The following is a 16,598-nucleotide window of genomic DNA, read 5'->3' as shown; positions in this document are numbered from 1 at the left end:
CTGCATGCACAGCCGACGGGGAACCAGCGATGAACGAGCGCGGGGCCGCGCATCGTTCATCGCTGGTGACTCCACACTGAAAGATATGAACGTTATCTCGTTCAATAATGAACGATATCGTTCATATCTTTGATGAACATCGGCCAGTGTGTAGGGCCTATAACTCAATGTTGTGTTTCAGGGGCTAAAACGCACATTTAGTAACAGACGATTATTTATGTTCATTTTAAAAGTTTACAAATGTGTGTTTTAAGTTTAACCCCTAAACACAACATTGATTTAGAGTGATCTTATTCAGTTTGTAGATAAAAATCAATTGGGGTGGGGGGGATGACTTTTATTAAATATACCCCTAACAGTCCAGGTTTTAAGTGATTACTATCTGCTGCCAAATTCTGTTTTCCTAATTAAGCTTGAGCACAGGTGACTTAATTAGAAAAATAGAATTTGGCAGCAGATAGTAATCACTCTGCTAATCTAGTAGAGATGAGCGGGTTCGGTTCCTCGGAATCCGAACCCGCCCGAACTTCAGCTTTTTTTACACGGATCCGAGCGACTCGGATCTTCCCGCCTTGCTCGGTTAACCCGAGCGCGCCCGAACGTCATCATGACGCTGTCGGATTCTCGCGAGGCTCGGATTCTATCGCGAGACTCGGATTCTATATAAGGAGCCGCGCGTCGCCGCCATTTTCACACGTGCATTGAGATTGATAGGGAGAGGACGTGGCTGGCGTCCTCTCCATTTAGATTATAAGAGAGAGAGATTTACTGGAGCTTAGGACTAGGAGGAGTACTGTAGAAGTGTAGAGAGTGCAGAGAGTTTACTAGTGAGTGACCACCAGACAGTGCAGTTTATTTAATATATCCGTTCTCTGCCTGAAAAAAGCGATACACACAGTGACTCAGTCACATACCATATCTGTGTGCACTGCTCAGGCTCAGCCCAGTGTGCTGCATCATCTATATATATTATATATCTGTCTGACTGCTCAGCTCACACAGCTTATAATTGTGGGGGAGACTGGGGAGCACTGCAGTGCCAGTTATAGGTTATAGCAGGAGCCAGGAGTACATAATATTATATAGTGAGTGACCACCAGACAGTGCAGTTTATTTAATATATCCGTTCTCTGCCTGAAAAAAGCGATACACACAGTGACTCAGTCACATACCATATCTGTGTGCACTGCTCAGGCTCAGCCCAGTGTGCTGCATCATCTATATATATTATATATCTGTCTGACTGCTCAGCTCACACAGCTTATAATTGTGGGGGAGACTGGGGAGCACTGCAGTGCCAGTTATAGGTTATAGCAGGAGCCAGGAGTACATAATATTATATTAAAATTAAACAGTGCACACTTTTGCTGCAGGAGTGCCACTGCCAGTGTGACTGACCAGTGACCTGACCACACTGACCACCAGTATAGTTAGTAGTATACTTATATTGTGATTGCCTGAAAAAGTTAAACACTCGTCGTGTGACTTCACTTGTGTGTTGTTGTTTTTTTTATTCTATAAAAATAAAACTCATTCTGCTGACAGACAGTGTCCAGCAGGTCCGTCATTATATAATATATAATATATACCTGTCCGGCTGCAGTAGTGATATATATATATTTTTTATATCATTTATCATCCAGTCGCAGCAGACACAGTACGGTAGTTCACGGCTGTGGCTACCTCTGTGTCTGCACTCGGCAGGCAGTCCGTCCATAATTGTATACCACCTAACCGTGGTTTTTTTTTCTTCTTTATACATACATACTACTACGACATCTCTTTATCAACCAGTCTATATTAGCAGCAGACACAGTACAGTACGGTAGTTCACGGCTGTGGCTACCTCTGTGTCTGCACTCGGCAGGCAGTCCGTCCATAATTGTATACCACCTAACCGTGGTTTTTTTTTTTTCTTCTTCTTTATACATACATAGTTACATAGACATCTCTTTATCAACCAGTCTATATTAGCAGCAGACACAGTACAGTACGGTAGTTCACGGCTGTGGCTACCTCTGTGTCTGCACTCGGCAGGCAGTCCGTCCATAATTGTATACCACCTAACCGTGGTTTTTTTTTCTTTCTTCTTTATACATACATGGGCCCTCATTCCGAGTTGATCGGTCGCAAGGCGATTTTAGCAGAGTTACACACGCTAAGCCGCCGCCTACTGGGAGTGAATCTTAGCTTCATAAAATTGCGACCGATGTATTCGCAATAATGCGATTACTAACTACTTAGCAGTTTCAGAGTAGCTCCAGACTTACTCTGCCTGTGCGATCATTTCAGTGCTTGTCGTTCCTGGTTGACGTCACAAACACACCCAGCGTTCGCCCAGGCACTCCCACCGTTTCCCCGGCCACTCCTGCGTTTTTTCCGGAAACGGTAGCGTTTTCAGCCACACGCCCCTGAAACGCCGTGTTTCCGCCCAGTAACACCCATTTCCTGTCAATCACATTACGTTCGCCGGAGCGAAGAAAAAGCCGTGAGTAAAAATACTTTCTTCATAGTAAAGTTACTTGGCGCAGTCGCAGTGCGAACATTGCGCATGCGTACTAAGCGGATTTTCACTGCGATGCGATGAAAAATACCGAGCGAACAACTCGGAATGAGGGCCACATAGTTACATAGACATCTCTTTATCAACCAGTCTATATTAGCAGCAGACACAGTACAGTACGGTAGTTCACGGCTGTGGCTACCTCTGTGTCTGCACTCGGCAGGCAGTCCGTCCATAATTGTATACCACCTAACCGTGGTTTTTTTTTCTTTCTTCTTTATACATACATAGTTACATAGACATCTCTTTATCAACCAGTCTATATTAGCAGCAGACACAGTACAGTACGGTAGTTCACGGCTGTGGCTACCTCTGTGTCTGCACTCGGCAGGCAGTCCGTCCATAATTGTATACCACCTAACCGTGGTTTTTTTTTCTTTCTTCTTTATACATACATAGTTACATAGACATCTCTTTATCAACCAGTCTATATTAGCAGCAGACACAGTACAGTACGGTAGTTCACGGCTGTGGCTACCTCTGTGTCTGCACTCGGCAGGCAGTCCGTCCATAATTGTATACCACCTAACCGTGGTTTTTTTTTCTTTCTTCTTTATACATACATAGTTACATAGACATCTCTTTATCAACCAGTCTATATTAGCAGCAGACACAGTACAGTACGGTAGTTCACGGCTGTGGCTACCTCTGTGTCTGCACTCGGCAGGCAGTCCATAATTGTATACTAGTATCCATCTCCATTGTTTACCTGAGGTGCCTTTTAGTTGTGCCTATTAAAATATGGAGAACAAAAATGTTGAGGTTCCAAAATTAGGGAAAGATCAAGATCCACTTCCACCTCGTGCTGAAGCTGCTGACACTAGTCATGGCCGAGACGATGAAATGCCAGCAACGTCGTCTGCCAAAGCCGATGCCCAATGTCATAGTACAGAGCATGTCAAATCCAAAACACCAAATATCAGAAAAAAAAAAGGACTCCAAAAACCTAAAATAAAATTGTCGTCGGAGAAGCGTAAACTTGCCAATATGCCATTTACGACACGGAGTGGCAAGGAACGGCTGAGGCCCTGGCCTATGTTCATGGCTAGTGGTTCAGCTTCACATGAGGATGGAAGCACTCAGCCTCTCGCTAGAAAAAAGAAAAGACTCAAGCTGGCAAAAGCAGCACAGCAAAGAACTGTGCATTCTTCGAAATCCCAAATCCACAAGGAGAGTCCAATTGTGTCGGTTGCGATGCCTGACCTTCCCAACACTGGACGTGAAGAGCATGCGCCTTCCACCATTTGCACGCCCCCTGCAAGTGCTGGAAGGAGCACCCGCAGTCCAGTTCCTGATAGTCAGATTGAAGATGTCAGTGTTGAAGTACACCAGGATGAGGAGGATATGGGTGTTGCTGGCGCTGGGGAGGAAATTGACCAGGAGGATTCTGATGGTGAGGTGGTTTGTTTAAGTCAGGCACCCGGGGAGACACCTGTTGTCCGTGGGAGGAATATGGCCGTTGACATGCCAGGTGAAAATACCAAAAAAATCAGCTCTTCGGTGTGGAGGTATTTCACCAGAAATGCGGACAACAGGTGTCAAGCCGTGTGTTCCCTTTGTCAAGCTGTAATAAGTAGGGGTAAGGACGTTAACCACCTCGGAACATCCTCCCTTATACGTCACCTGCAGCGCATTCATAATAAGTCAGTGACAAGTTCAAAAACTTTGGGTGACAGCGGAAGCAGTCCACTGACCAGTAAATCCCTTCCTCTTGTAACCAAGCTCACGCAAACCACCCCACCAACTCCCTCAGTGTCAATTTCCTCCTTCCCCAGGAATGCCAATAGTCCTGCAGGCCATGTCACTGGCAATTCTGACGATTCCTCTCCTGCCTGGGATTCCTCCGATGCATCCTTGCGTGTAACGCCTACTGCTGCTGGCGCTGCTGTTGTTGCTGCTGGGAGTCGATGGTCATCCCAGAGGGGAACTAGAGACTTGTTGGAGGTACTGTGTCCCCGGTACCAAATACCATCTAGGTTCCATTTTTCTAGGCAGGCGATACCGAAAATGTACACAGACCTCAGAAAAAGAGTCACCAGTGTCCTAAAAAATGCAGCTGTACCCAATGTCCACTTAACCACGGACATGTGGACAAGTGGAGCAGGGCAGGGTCAGGACTATATGACTGTGACAGCCCACTGGGTAGATGTATGGACTCCCGCCGCAAGAACAGCAGCGGCGGCACCAGTAGCAGCATCTCGCAAATGCCAACTCTTTCCTAGGCAGGCTACGCTTTGTTTCACCGCTTTCCAGAATACGCACACAGCTGAAAACCTCTTACGGCAACTGAGGAAGATCATCGCGGAATGGCTTACCCCAATTGGACTCTCCTGTGGATTTGTGGCATCGGACAACGCCAGCAATATTGTGTGTGCATTAAATATGGGCAAATTCCAGCACGTCCCATGTTTTGCACATACCTTGAATTTGGTGGTGCAGAATTTTTTAAAAAACGACAGGGGCGTGCAAGAGATGCTGTCGGTGGCCAGAAGAATTGCGGGACACTTTCGGCGTACAGGCACCACGTACAGAAGACTGGAGCACCACCAAAAACTACTGAACCTGCACTGCCATCATCTGAAGCAAGAAGTGGTAACGAGGTGGAATTCAACCCTCTATATGCTTCAGAGGTTGGAGGAGCAGCAAAAGGCCATTCAAGCCTATACAATTGAGCACGATATAGTAGGTGGAATGCACCTGTCTCAAGCGCAGTGGAGAATGATTTCAACGTTGTGCAAGGTTCTGATGCCCTTTGAACTTGCCACACGTGAAGTCAGTTCAGACACTGCCAGCCTGAGTCAGGTCATTCCCCTCATCAGGCTTTTGCAGAAGAAGCTGGAGACATTGAAGGAGGAGCTAACACGGAGCGATTCCGCTAGGCATGTGGGACTTGTGGATGGAGCCCTTAATTCGCTTAACAAGGATTCACGGGTTGTCAATCTGTTGAAATCAGAGCACTACATTTTGGCCACCGTGCTCGATCCTAGATTTAAAGCCTACCTTGGATCTCTCTTTCCGGCAGACACAAGTCTGCTGGGGTTGAAAGACCTGCTGGTGACAAAATTGTCAAGTCAAGCGGAACGCGACCTGTCAACATCTCCTCCTTCACATTCTCCCGCAACTGGGGGTGCGAGGAAAAGGCTCAGAATTCCGAGCCCACCCGCTGGCGGTGATGCAGGGCAGTCTGGAGCGACTGCTGATGCTGACATCTGGTCCGGACTGAAGGACCTGACAACGATTACGGACATGTCGTCTACTGTCACTGCATATGATTCTCTCAACATTGATAGAATGGTGGAGGATTATATGAGTGACCGCATCCAAGTAGGCACGTCACACAGTCCGTACTTATACTGGCAGGAAAAAGAGGCAATTTGGAGGCCCTTGCACAAACTGGCTTTATTCTACCTAAGTTGCCCTCCCACAAGTGTGTACTCCGAAAGAGTGTTTAGTGCCGCCGCTCACCTTGTCAGCAATCGGCGTACGAGGTTACATCCAGAAAATGTGGAGAAGATGATGTTCATTAAAATGAATTATAATCAATTCCTCCGCGGAGACATTGACCAGCAGCAATTGCCTCCACAAAGTACACAGGGAGCTGAGATGGTGGATTCCAGTGGGGACGAATTGATAATCTGTGAGGAGGGGGATGTACACGGTGATATATCGGAGGGTGATGATGAGGTGGACATCTTGCCTCTGTAGAGCCAGTTTGTGCAAGGAGAGATTAATTGCTTCTTTTTTGGGGGGGGTCCAAACCAACCCGTCATATCAGTCACAGTCGTGTGGCAGACCCTGTCACTGAAATGATGGGTTGGTTAAAGTGTGCATGTCCTGTTTTGTTTATACAACATAAGGGTGGGTGGGAGGGCCCAAGGACAATTCCATCTTGCACCTCTTTTTTCTTTTCTTTTTCTTTGCATCATGTGCTGATTGGGGAGGGTTTTTTGGAAGGGACATCCTGCGTGACACTGCAGTGCCACTCCTAAATGGGCCCGGTGTTTGTGTCGGCCACTAGGGTCGCTAATCTTACTCACACAGTCAGCTACCTCATTGCGCCTCTTTTTTTCTTTGCGTCATGTGCTGTTTGGGGAGGGTTTTTTGGAAGGGACATCCTGCGTGACACTGCAGTGCCACTCCTAGATGGGCCCGGTGTTTGTGTCGGCCACTAGGGTCGCTAATCTTACTCACACAGCTACCTCATTGCGCCTCTTTTTTTCTTTGCGTCATGTGCTGTTTGGGGAGGGTTTTTTGGAAGGGACATCCTGCGTGACACTGCAGTGCCACTCCTAGATGGGCCCGGTGTTTGTGTCGGCCACTAGGGTCGCTAATCTTACTCACACAGCTACCTCATTGCGCCTCTTTTTTTCTTTGCGTCATGTGCTGTTTGGGGAGGGTTTTTTGGAAGGGCCATCCTGCGTGACACTGCAGTGCCACTCCTAGATGGGCCCGGTGTTTGTGTCGGCCACTAGGGTCGCTAATCTTACTCACACAGCTACCTCATTGCGCCTCTTTTTTTCTTTGCGTCATGTGCTGTTTGGGGAGGGTTTTTTGGAAGGGACATCCTGCGTGACACTGCAGTGCCACTCCTAGATGGGCCCGGTGTTTGTGTCGGCCACTAGGGTCGCTTATCTTACTCACACAGCGACCTCGGTGCAAATTTTAGGACTAAAAATAATATTGTGAGGTGTGAGGTATTCAGAATAGACTGAAAATGAGTGTAAATTATGTTTTTTGAGGTTAATAATACTTTGGGATCAAAATGACCCCCAAATTCTATGATTTAAGCTGTTTTTTAGTGTTTTTTGAAAAAAACACCCGAATCCAAAACACACCCGAATCCGACAAAAAAAATTCGGTGAGGTTTTGCCAAAACGCGTTCGAACCCAAAACACGGCCGCGGAACCGAACCCAAAACCAAAACACAAAACCCGAAAAATTTCAGGCGCTCATCTCTATAATCTAGTCTACCCTAGTCTGCCCACACTCCTGCACACTAGGGTTCATTTTTTGTTGGGAGCCAATTAATCAGCATATACATCAGTCATTTTGACTTAACCTTCATCCATGGATATCCTTAAAACCTGGCCTTTTATGCTAGGTATACACTGTGCAATATATCGCTCATTCTATTGGCAAACTATATATCACGAGTACATCAGTACATCAGTAATATTGTGTCAGTCCTACAGCACAGCCAATACTGATATATCGTGCAGATGTATTGGTACATCTGTCTGTATGTACGGCCGAAATAGGTTGGCAGCAGGAGCCATTTAATACATCACAAAGTAGGCGGGCATATTCAAATTAGTCTGCTGCAGACATATCAGGTTGCGGATTGGTAAGGGTGTATGCACAAGATCATTTGGGCATAAACCTTACCAGTCGTTACATCGGTCGGCAAATAGACAGCATGACTGATTCATCACAGCCTGGTGTGTTCCCAGACTTGAGAACGAGCTTGAGAAGCGCTCATATAGACCGTCCTGGAATCATCCAGTGATGCCCCATTTGGCAGTAACCCATACTTACCTACTCTCTCGGATTCTGCCGGAGACACCTGGTTTTTCGGGTAGTCCCCCGCAGTCCTGGAAGAGTGGGCACCCCTCCCGCATTCTGCCCGCTTCCTAGTGAAGTGGGCAGAATGGGGAGAAAAATCCGGTGAAATCGCAGAAACGGCAGAGGGGGCAGGGTCTAATGACACGAGTATAGGTTAATTGCATCATTTTAGCCCCGTCTCTATGCAAATAGTGCCCAATCGCGGACTTTTCCTGATGAGTGGGTGGGGCCTAATGACGCATTTGGCTCGGTCTCGTCCCCATTGCCGCCCACCTGCTTTTCCTCTCCGAGCATCTCCAAGGGAGGAGATTGGAATTATCGGTAAGTATGCAGTAACCACACCCCAAATTAGCTTGAAAATGACACGTGTCAACATGAACTAAGCACTGTGCCGGGTACTATAGAGATTAAAGTTAAAAAAAAGTCACTGTGGAATGATAGATCTCTGCAAAAGAATTCTGTGACATTTTAGAAATTCACTTGCATCATAATTGTAACTTGTGGCATATAAAGTGCGCTTAGTGAAAGCTTTGAGAGCGATGCTTACAAAAAGAAAATGTCAGATTGTCTTTCTTGCATTTTTTTAAATGGAAAAAAAAAAGGTTTATACATGACATATGCTGGGCATCCTTGTGCGTCATAAATTACCAATCTTAAAATAAGCGCCATGGTGAGTCTCCGCATATGGAACGCATATGCTGAAATAATGTACGTATTCTCTGTCCAGGCTTACTGCCGTCACCTGGAAGAAATTGAAACATTCTGTTAAGCACATTTATAACACAATAGTCACAAATAATTTTCATACTGATCTATTAAGCTTGGAGAAGTGATACAGCAGTGATAAGTGCAAGGTGATAATGCACCAGCCAATCAGCTCCTAACTGTAGTGGAGCTGATTGGCTGGTGCGTTATCACCTTGCACTTATCACTGCTTTATCACTTCTCCAGGCTTAATACATCTGCCCCCTATATGTTCTGTAATTCTCATTACTTACTTTCCCAGTTACAGTTTGTAAGGTTATAGGTCTGTGCAATGTCATGTTTGTTACTAAAGTGTTTTGGTTGGGGTATGTACATTCCATTTTAATATCAGGTTTAAACACTCATACTATTTTAAAGAAATATAATAAGAAGCATTAACATATACCCTATTACAAGGTAGATTTGCTAGTCATTCAGTATAATGTAAATTCCATATAGTTGTTGTTAGCCAAACTGTATGTCTATTTATCGTACTGTGGGCGTAATTCAGACCTGATCGCAGCAGCAAATTTGTTAGTAGTTGGGCAAAACCATGTGCACTGCAGGGGAGGCAGATATAATATGTGCAGAGAGAGTTAGATTTGGGTGGGTTATTTAGTTTCTGTGCAGGGTAAATACTGGCTGCTTTATTTTTACACTGCAATTTAGATTTCCGTTTGAACACACCCCACCCAAATCTAACTCTCTCTGCACATGTTATATTAGCCCCCCCTGCAGTGCACATGGTTTTGCCCAACTGCTAACAAATTTGCTACTGCGATCAACTCTGAATTACCCCCTATGTACATAGTTTACTGATTCAGAGACAGACGCAAACACGATTTTTACGCAGCTGAGCGATAGTCGGCTGACTGCGCATTGATCTAAGTCGCACTGCGCAAGGTTGTGCTTTGATAATCATTGTATCTGCGACCAACACTGCTTCATCGTCTGCAGCTGCAGAATTTGCATATCTTCGCATGGTCGCTGCGTACACTTTCACAGCCGCGGTGACATTAGTGTACAAAGTCAGGCCCTGTACTATTACAATTTTAATTGGTATATCGTATAAATATATAAATGTGGCAGTGGAAGGACACTCCTGAAAATCCTATGTCTCTGTTATAGTTCCCATTCTCCTTTGTATTTTACATTTGAAACAGCTCTCCCCAAAATGCTGCTATGACTTCTGCCTGTTAATCCAAGACCTGTCCCTCGGCCCAAGGTGACAAACATGAGTGACTTGCCTTCTTTTCAGCAGAGATATTACAGAGGGAAGCTCCAGGGGGCAATTGCAGGTGTTGTAGTGACGCATTTCACCAGTGGCGGAACTTCCAACAAGATTTCCATTGCCTCTAGGTGCCGTCACCTAGCAACCCTGTCTAAGTGGTGAAGTGCAGGAGGGCAGGGACTTTTCCGTATGTGGGCCCTCATTCCGAGTTGTTCGTTCGTTCTTTTTCATCGCATCGCAGCGATTTTCCGCAAACTGCGCATGCGCAATGTTCGCACTGCGGCTGCGCCAAGTAAATTTGCTAAGAAGTTTGGTATTTTACTCACGGCATTACGAGGTTTTTTCTTCGTTCTGGTGATCGGAGTGTGATTGACAGGAAGTGGGTGTTTCTGGGCGGAAACTGGCCGTTTTATGGAAGTGTGTGAAAAAACGCTGCCGTTTCTGGGAAAAACGCGGGAGTGGCTGGAGAAATGGGGGAGTGTCTGGGTGAACGCTGGGTGTGTTTGTGACGTCAAACCAGGAACGAAACTGACTGAACTGATCGTTCACACTTCTGCTAAGCTAAAATACACTCCCAGTGGGCGGCGGCAGAGTTTGCACGGCTGCTAAAAACTGCTAGCGAGCGAACAACTCGGAATGACCCCCTAGTGGTGAGTGAGTGAGTGAGTGAGTGAGTGAGTGAGTGAGTGAGTGAGGGCTTTTGCATTTATATACATATAGATCAGTTGGATAATTCCAATTTTTTTCTTCTATAATTTATTAAAGGTGCGGAAATGCGTTTCTATTGCCGCTGGCTCATGCTATTTCTTTTGGGTAGGAAATGCACAAGACAGAAAAGAATAAAATAAGGAGAAATAGAGACCTGATTTAGTAATGTAATAAATGAAGGACAAGACTGGTATTTCCTCAGAAGACCAAAACCTTCTCTAATATAAAAGAGGAGCTGATTTGTAAAGGTCACCAGAGATCATTCATTCTGAGACTTGATAAGACACAGATATCAGTGTAAAGTATGTGATATAGGGCCCGATTCAGACCTGATAGCTGTTGGGTTAAATCGCACAGCGGACGATTAACGAATGACTGCGTATGTACTGCAATGCACAGGTGCGACAGGATGGTGCGAAACTTTTGATTGATCGCAGAGTGATTGACAGAAAGAGGCCGTTTGGGGGTGGTAACTGACCTTTTTCTGGGAGTGTCAGGAAAAACGCAGGCGTTCCCCAGCGTTTTCTAGGAGGATGTGTGACGTCAGCTCTGGCCCCAATGTATCGCACTGAAGGAGTGAGTCCTGGGCTACGTACAGACGGCCCAGTATGGAAAAATCCTTCGATGGTGAGTTGCGAATGGATTTGCAAATAGATTTGCAGATGTCCGCTGTCTAGTAAAGTTTACGCAAAGTTTACGCATGGCGTACACATGCATTTGCACACTTGCACGTGGCAGGTTTTCACTCTCCCTGGGCGGCGACTTCCTGTCTCAAGTGAGTTGCACCTGGGAAGGATCCGTGTACAAATCCCGGGTGTGACCTGCTTAATGCTATGTGAAAGTGGTTTTAGTAAGATATCAGTTGTAGTAAGCCTGGCGCTTTTTCACATTCTACATGCTTAACAGCTCAATTTAGAGGAATGTCTCTGCTTCTCTTCCTGTGCACTGACCTCTGTGACAAATTAGGCATCTCCCTTGGTGGATTAAATGCATTGTACCTCATGGCCATCTGTTACCGGGGACAGTCTGCCTTTCTTGAATGCCGCAGTTTACATTGGCTCCTTTCACACCTGCTGTTTACAAAGCTTATTACTATAAATGATACGCTTAGCATCAGGGCAAGTTTTTAGCATTCAAGGCAAAGGCCAGTCTGCAACCCACGCACTGTAATGTAATAATACTGGTGGAGGTAGATGGAAGAATATATGCCAGCCAAGAGATACAGTTTTGGTGTTATGTGGTGAACCCACATTTTCTTGCGTTGTAAATACTTCAGTTCAGGCTTTAAAGCTATATTAAATGTAGATTGGACGTTTTGTGCACAGAAAAGGCAGCCATTTTGTTTCATGAGAATGAAGCTTAATAACTTACCAGGAAGTTACATCACTGATGTACAAAGACTGGACCTCATCAGGTCCGGTTTTTGTTGCTACTCATGCAGCAAAGCACCGATAATTATCGGTACTTTGCGCATGTGCAGAATAAATTGTGCATGTGCGCCAAAGGGTCCTGAAATGTAGGAAGCAGGACGGCAGCAGACTGACAGTAATTTACAGTCTACTGTCGTATTGTGTGCAGGGAGGGGGCAGCGACGGCCTCCGTTTCCCAAAATGGAGGTATGTCACCACCATTTAGAGAGAGATAAGAGGCCAGGGATCTCCTGGGTTCTGCGATGGACAGTTTGTGCATCCCCATGGGTGCCGCAAGGAGCCTGATGGTGAGTGATCTCATGCCTGCATCCTAAGACGCAGGCTAGAACACTACTGCAGCAGCAGGTTATATATATATATATATATATATATATATATATATATATATATATATACAGTGTGAGGTGGCACCAGTCAAAAAAAGATCTTTAGCCACTGCTCTGTTCTCTGTACACAGCACAGTGCGGAGCTGTGACTAACGGCCTCTATTTGACGATGCCACCTCACACTGCATATTTTGGGTTCCGAGCTATGGGACGCCTAGGAGGGCACCGGAACTGTCTGTTTATAGTTGGTAGTGCCGCCCACATCATCCATTATATATGGATATGATCCAGTATATATATGCAGATCTGCTCAGCCACAACACTAATCACCCCTTCACAAAGTACAAGGTAAGCTTCAAATAGCTAGAACTCTCCAGGTTGGAATTTTCTAGCTTTCTATGCAAGGGCAGATAGCTTAATGAATAGATTGTCCGACTGCAATGTCATAGGCAATAGGTTTGAATCCCGGGCACATTAGCATCCCGAAATGTAATAAAGGACAGAGCGACTGAACAACAAAGAGCTGTCAAGTCCATGAACGCTATATAGATATTGGTGACAAAAGGGGTGGGGGTAGGAGACAGGGGCGGCCAGGAGATGCTGGGGTTCAAAAAGGGGGGAAACTGCAAGTGAAAGTAATTAGATCATTCATAATTGACAAGTGCTGTACCCTGTAGCGCCCTGCCGCAACGTACTTGTGACATGTTGAGTGTGTGGCTGCTACAGAGTTCGCACGGTGGCCACTCACCCTGGGATCACTGGAAGTTAGGGCAGTCCCCTTAAATAGGGACTGCCGAAATCAGGACAGTTGGGAGGTGTGTGCATTCTCATGAAAAGTAGTTGAATCCACAAAATGGCTGCCTCCACTATGGGCTGCGGATTCAGCAGTAGATCCAAAAACCGGCAGAGGCGCCTGCATACGCAAGACACCTGCAGCATTAGCATATTATAGCACAGCCGCTGCGTTTGTACGCGGTGGCTGTGCTACTGCATGCATGCACCTCTCCATCCAGCCCTGTGTGTGGTGATAGAACTGTTTGAACATGTTGTAAGGACAGTATCTGAGTTGGCTCTCACAGAAGCTGGTGCATTAAACTTCAGAGGGACACAACCAGCCAATGGATTGTACTATAACTGACTATTTAAAGCGGTATGAATTTCAGATAAGTGCACACATTTATTTGTACTACATGTGTTATTATTTCCGAGTAATTACGAGTTGAGATCTGAAGCTAAACAAAATGACTTTCTCATGCATCCTTGTTTTAGTGACAGACATGTTATTATATGATTAGTTTCCTGTTCATATAAGTAAAACATTTCCCGCACATGTCGTACATTTTTTTGTGCCGGCCGAAAACTGCAATAACAAATGTAACATCAGAGAGTGTACCCCTTTCTCAGAGAGCTTATAAAGGATGTTATTAGGATTGATTTGTAATTGTTCCTTTCGCGTCACTTGCCAGTACATTTAATGATAACTAAAACTGTCTCCCTGTGACCGCCCTGACATAACTAATTATATTTGATCTTTGAGAACATTGTATTTGCCTATCCAATGATGCAGTTTACTGACCATACTAAATTGTATTCTTCTAATGATAATGGCACAGCAGTCAGTATGAGTGGCAATGTCAAGAACCGGAGGCCAGCTTGGTGATCGCGGACTTTGTATACTTCCTCTTTTCTCTTTGATGTTTTGTTTTGTTTGTTTTTATTTTCAAAATACTTACACACAAAAAAGTAAGAGTCTTACACTTAATAGTGACTGGAATAGTAATTGTGCTAGCAACGAATACTGAAACCCACGTGTTTTAAAGGAAGTCATGCAACAATTTGCAGATTGATGGTGGAGTGAAATGCGTCGTGCTGAGCGAGGGGCCTTTACTACAAGTAGCTGTCATGTCCAATCTCTGTCAGGATACAGAACGCTTTTGATTTGATCTTTTCGAGGCTTCTCGTAAGGAATCAAAGTGAACTCGTTCAGTGTCAGCATGCCACAAGAACTTAAAATGTGCAGTGAACCTGTTTGGAAAGGTTGAATAATGGTACTGCATCACTGAGAATAAGGAAAGAGGGCGGGGGGTTTGTAGTGCCACGCAGAAAAACAAAAAAGCAGGTGGAAACTTCAAGCACTAAGAATACTAATGACCATGACAACTGTAATAAACTCTACAATTTAACATGGAGTAATAATAAGGGTTCTAAGTACATATTTGTCCAAAAATGTAAGCCCAACTACCAGAGCAAGGTGACCTGGGTCTCTAACATACCTAATACTGACATATTCTATACATTTATCTAGGACTTACCTTTCATAGTGCCATTTTCCTTTAGAATGTAAGCTCTCACGAGTAGGGCTCTCTTCCCTTATGTGCTTATCCTTTTCTTACTTTAATAATATTCAACTGCACCAAATCCAGCAGTCTTCTGCCACCTGATACTTATTCCAGTGTCATCTGCTGATGTAGCTATGTTTATTTACCCTGTACTTGTCCTATATTGTCAACTGTAAGTTGCTGTTTTTCTGCTTGATTATTTGTTTATGTACTCTGTAATTGGGTGCTGCGGAACCTTTGTGGCGCCATATAAATAAAGGATAATAAATAATAATAATTTTAATGTGTAGACTGCTATGCAAGGACTACACACTAATTAAAATCACCTAAAGACAGGTGGGTAGGGTGCTAGTCCAGACAGAAGAAGTCTCAACATTGAATGTACAATATATACACAAATACAGAGAAAGAGAGGGTGTGGGGTGGTGGTGGTGGGGTGGGGGCTGGACTGCATGCCCTAATTTCAAACATAATACATGCTACCATGCTGAGACTTATAGTGCCATATAGAAAGAAAAGAAAAAAAACAGGTGCAAATGTCAGTCAGATAAATTATAATACACTCTAACAATAAGTTTCTTGTTACAATTGTTTAATGTGTCAGTATTAGCAGTGCTGGCTCTACTATTAGGCAGCTTAAGGCAGCTGCCTAGGGCACCAGGATCTGGGTGGTGGGGGGCTTGGCGGCACCCCTGAGTCTGCCTATATAAAAATGAAGGATGTCTCTGAGAGAAGCATCCTTGTTGAACTTAATGCACATGGAGACTTTGCACCGGCCCTGAGTATTAGGTATGTTTAGAGACTCACATAATAAAGGTTCCCCTTGCCGTGGTAGGTGGGCTTACTTTTGTGGCCAAACGTTTATTAAGAAACCTCATTATTCCATGTTAAATTGTACAGTATATTATAATTGTTCTGATTGTTCATATTTTTAGTAATTGAAGTGTGTACCTGCTTTTTTCTTTTTTTTCTTTCTGTGTGACACTGAGAATAAGACCTGGATTTTTATTTTTATTTTTTGCTGCTTTTTTGTGTGTAGAGACTTTTGACTTTAGAATGTGTTTGTTGCTTTGCTTAAACATACATACAAACAAGCAAAACAAAATTGCTTATAATCTTATAAAGCCTCTTATTTGTGGTTAGTCATCCTTCCTACATCCACTGGAATATTTTGGATTGATTAAATAAAAGTGAAGATGAACAAAAGAAGTGACTATTTGATTTGAAAATAAAAACATGAAAAGATTTGATCATTTGAAAAATAACATTTATTTAGAATGCTAGGTTGGGAATCTCTCAAAAGTAGGGAAACAAACTTTAGTTCCTCAAAGTTAAAATTTTTCTATATCCTTAAAATAATATTACGGAATTCTTGTTTATTATGTGACAAAAAAAGTGGTCTTTAATGTTTAAATTACATTTCTCAGAGAATGTATGGACGGTATAAAGGTTAGCATTACTGCCTCACAACACTGACGTCATGGGTTCAACCCCTCCATGCCCTAAGTGTGTGGAGTTTGTATGTTCTCCCCATAATTGCGTGGATTTCCTCCGGGTACTCTTGTTTCTTCCCACAATCCAAAAATGTACTGGTAGGTTAATCGGCTCCCAACAAAAATTATACCTAGTGTGTCCATATACAAGTGTTTAGGGCAAACTAGATACTGTCAAATTCTATGATTGTGTTCATTTTAA

General features: G+C 44.3%; 1 protein-coding gene and 1 long non-coding RNA gene across 2 annotated transcripts in view; one reads left to right on the top strand and one right to left on the bottom strand.

The window, feature by feature from the left end:
• The window catches only part of ADAMTS9 (ADAM metallopeptidase with thrombospondin type 1 motif 9), a 366,262-nt gene that overhangs the window by 266,690 nt on the left and 82,974 nt on the right, over positions 1–16,598 (top strand). The gene's annotated exons all lie outside the window — the stretch shown is intronic.
• The window catches only part of LOC134958368 (uncharacterized), a 46,317-nt gene that overhangs the window by 5,571 nt on the left and 24,148 nt on the right, over positions 1–16,598 (bottom strand). Inside the window, exon 3 of the long non-coding RNA XR_010186977.1 lies at positions 8,774–8,867. This is a non-coding gene — a long non-coding RNA (uncharacterized LOC134958368). The remainder of the gene's footprint in view (positions 1–8,773; positions 8,868–16,598) is intronic.

This window comes from Pseudophryne corroboree, chromosome 9 (genome assembly GCF_028390025.1).
Source record: "Pseudophryne corroboree isolate aPseCor3 chromosome 9, aPseCor3.hap2, whole genome shotgun sequence".
Lineage (NCBI taxonomy): Eukaryota > Metazoa > Chordata > Amphibia > Anura > Myobatrachidae > Pseudophryne > Pseudophryne corroboree.
This window is presented reverse-complemented; position numbering and strand designations above follow the sequence as displayed.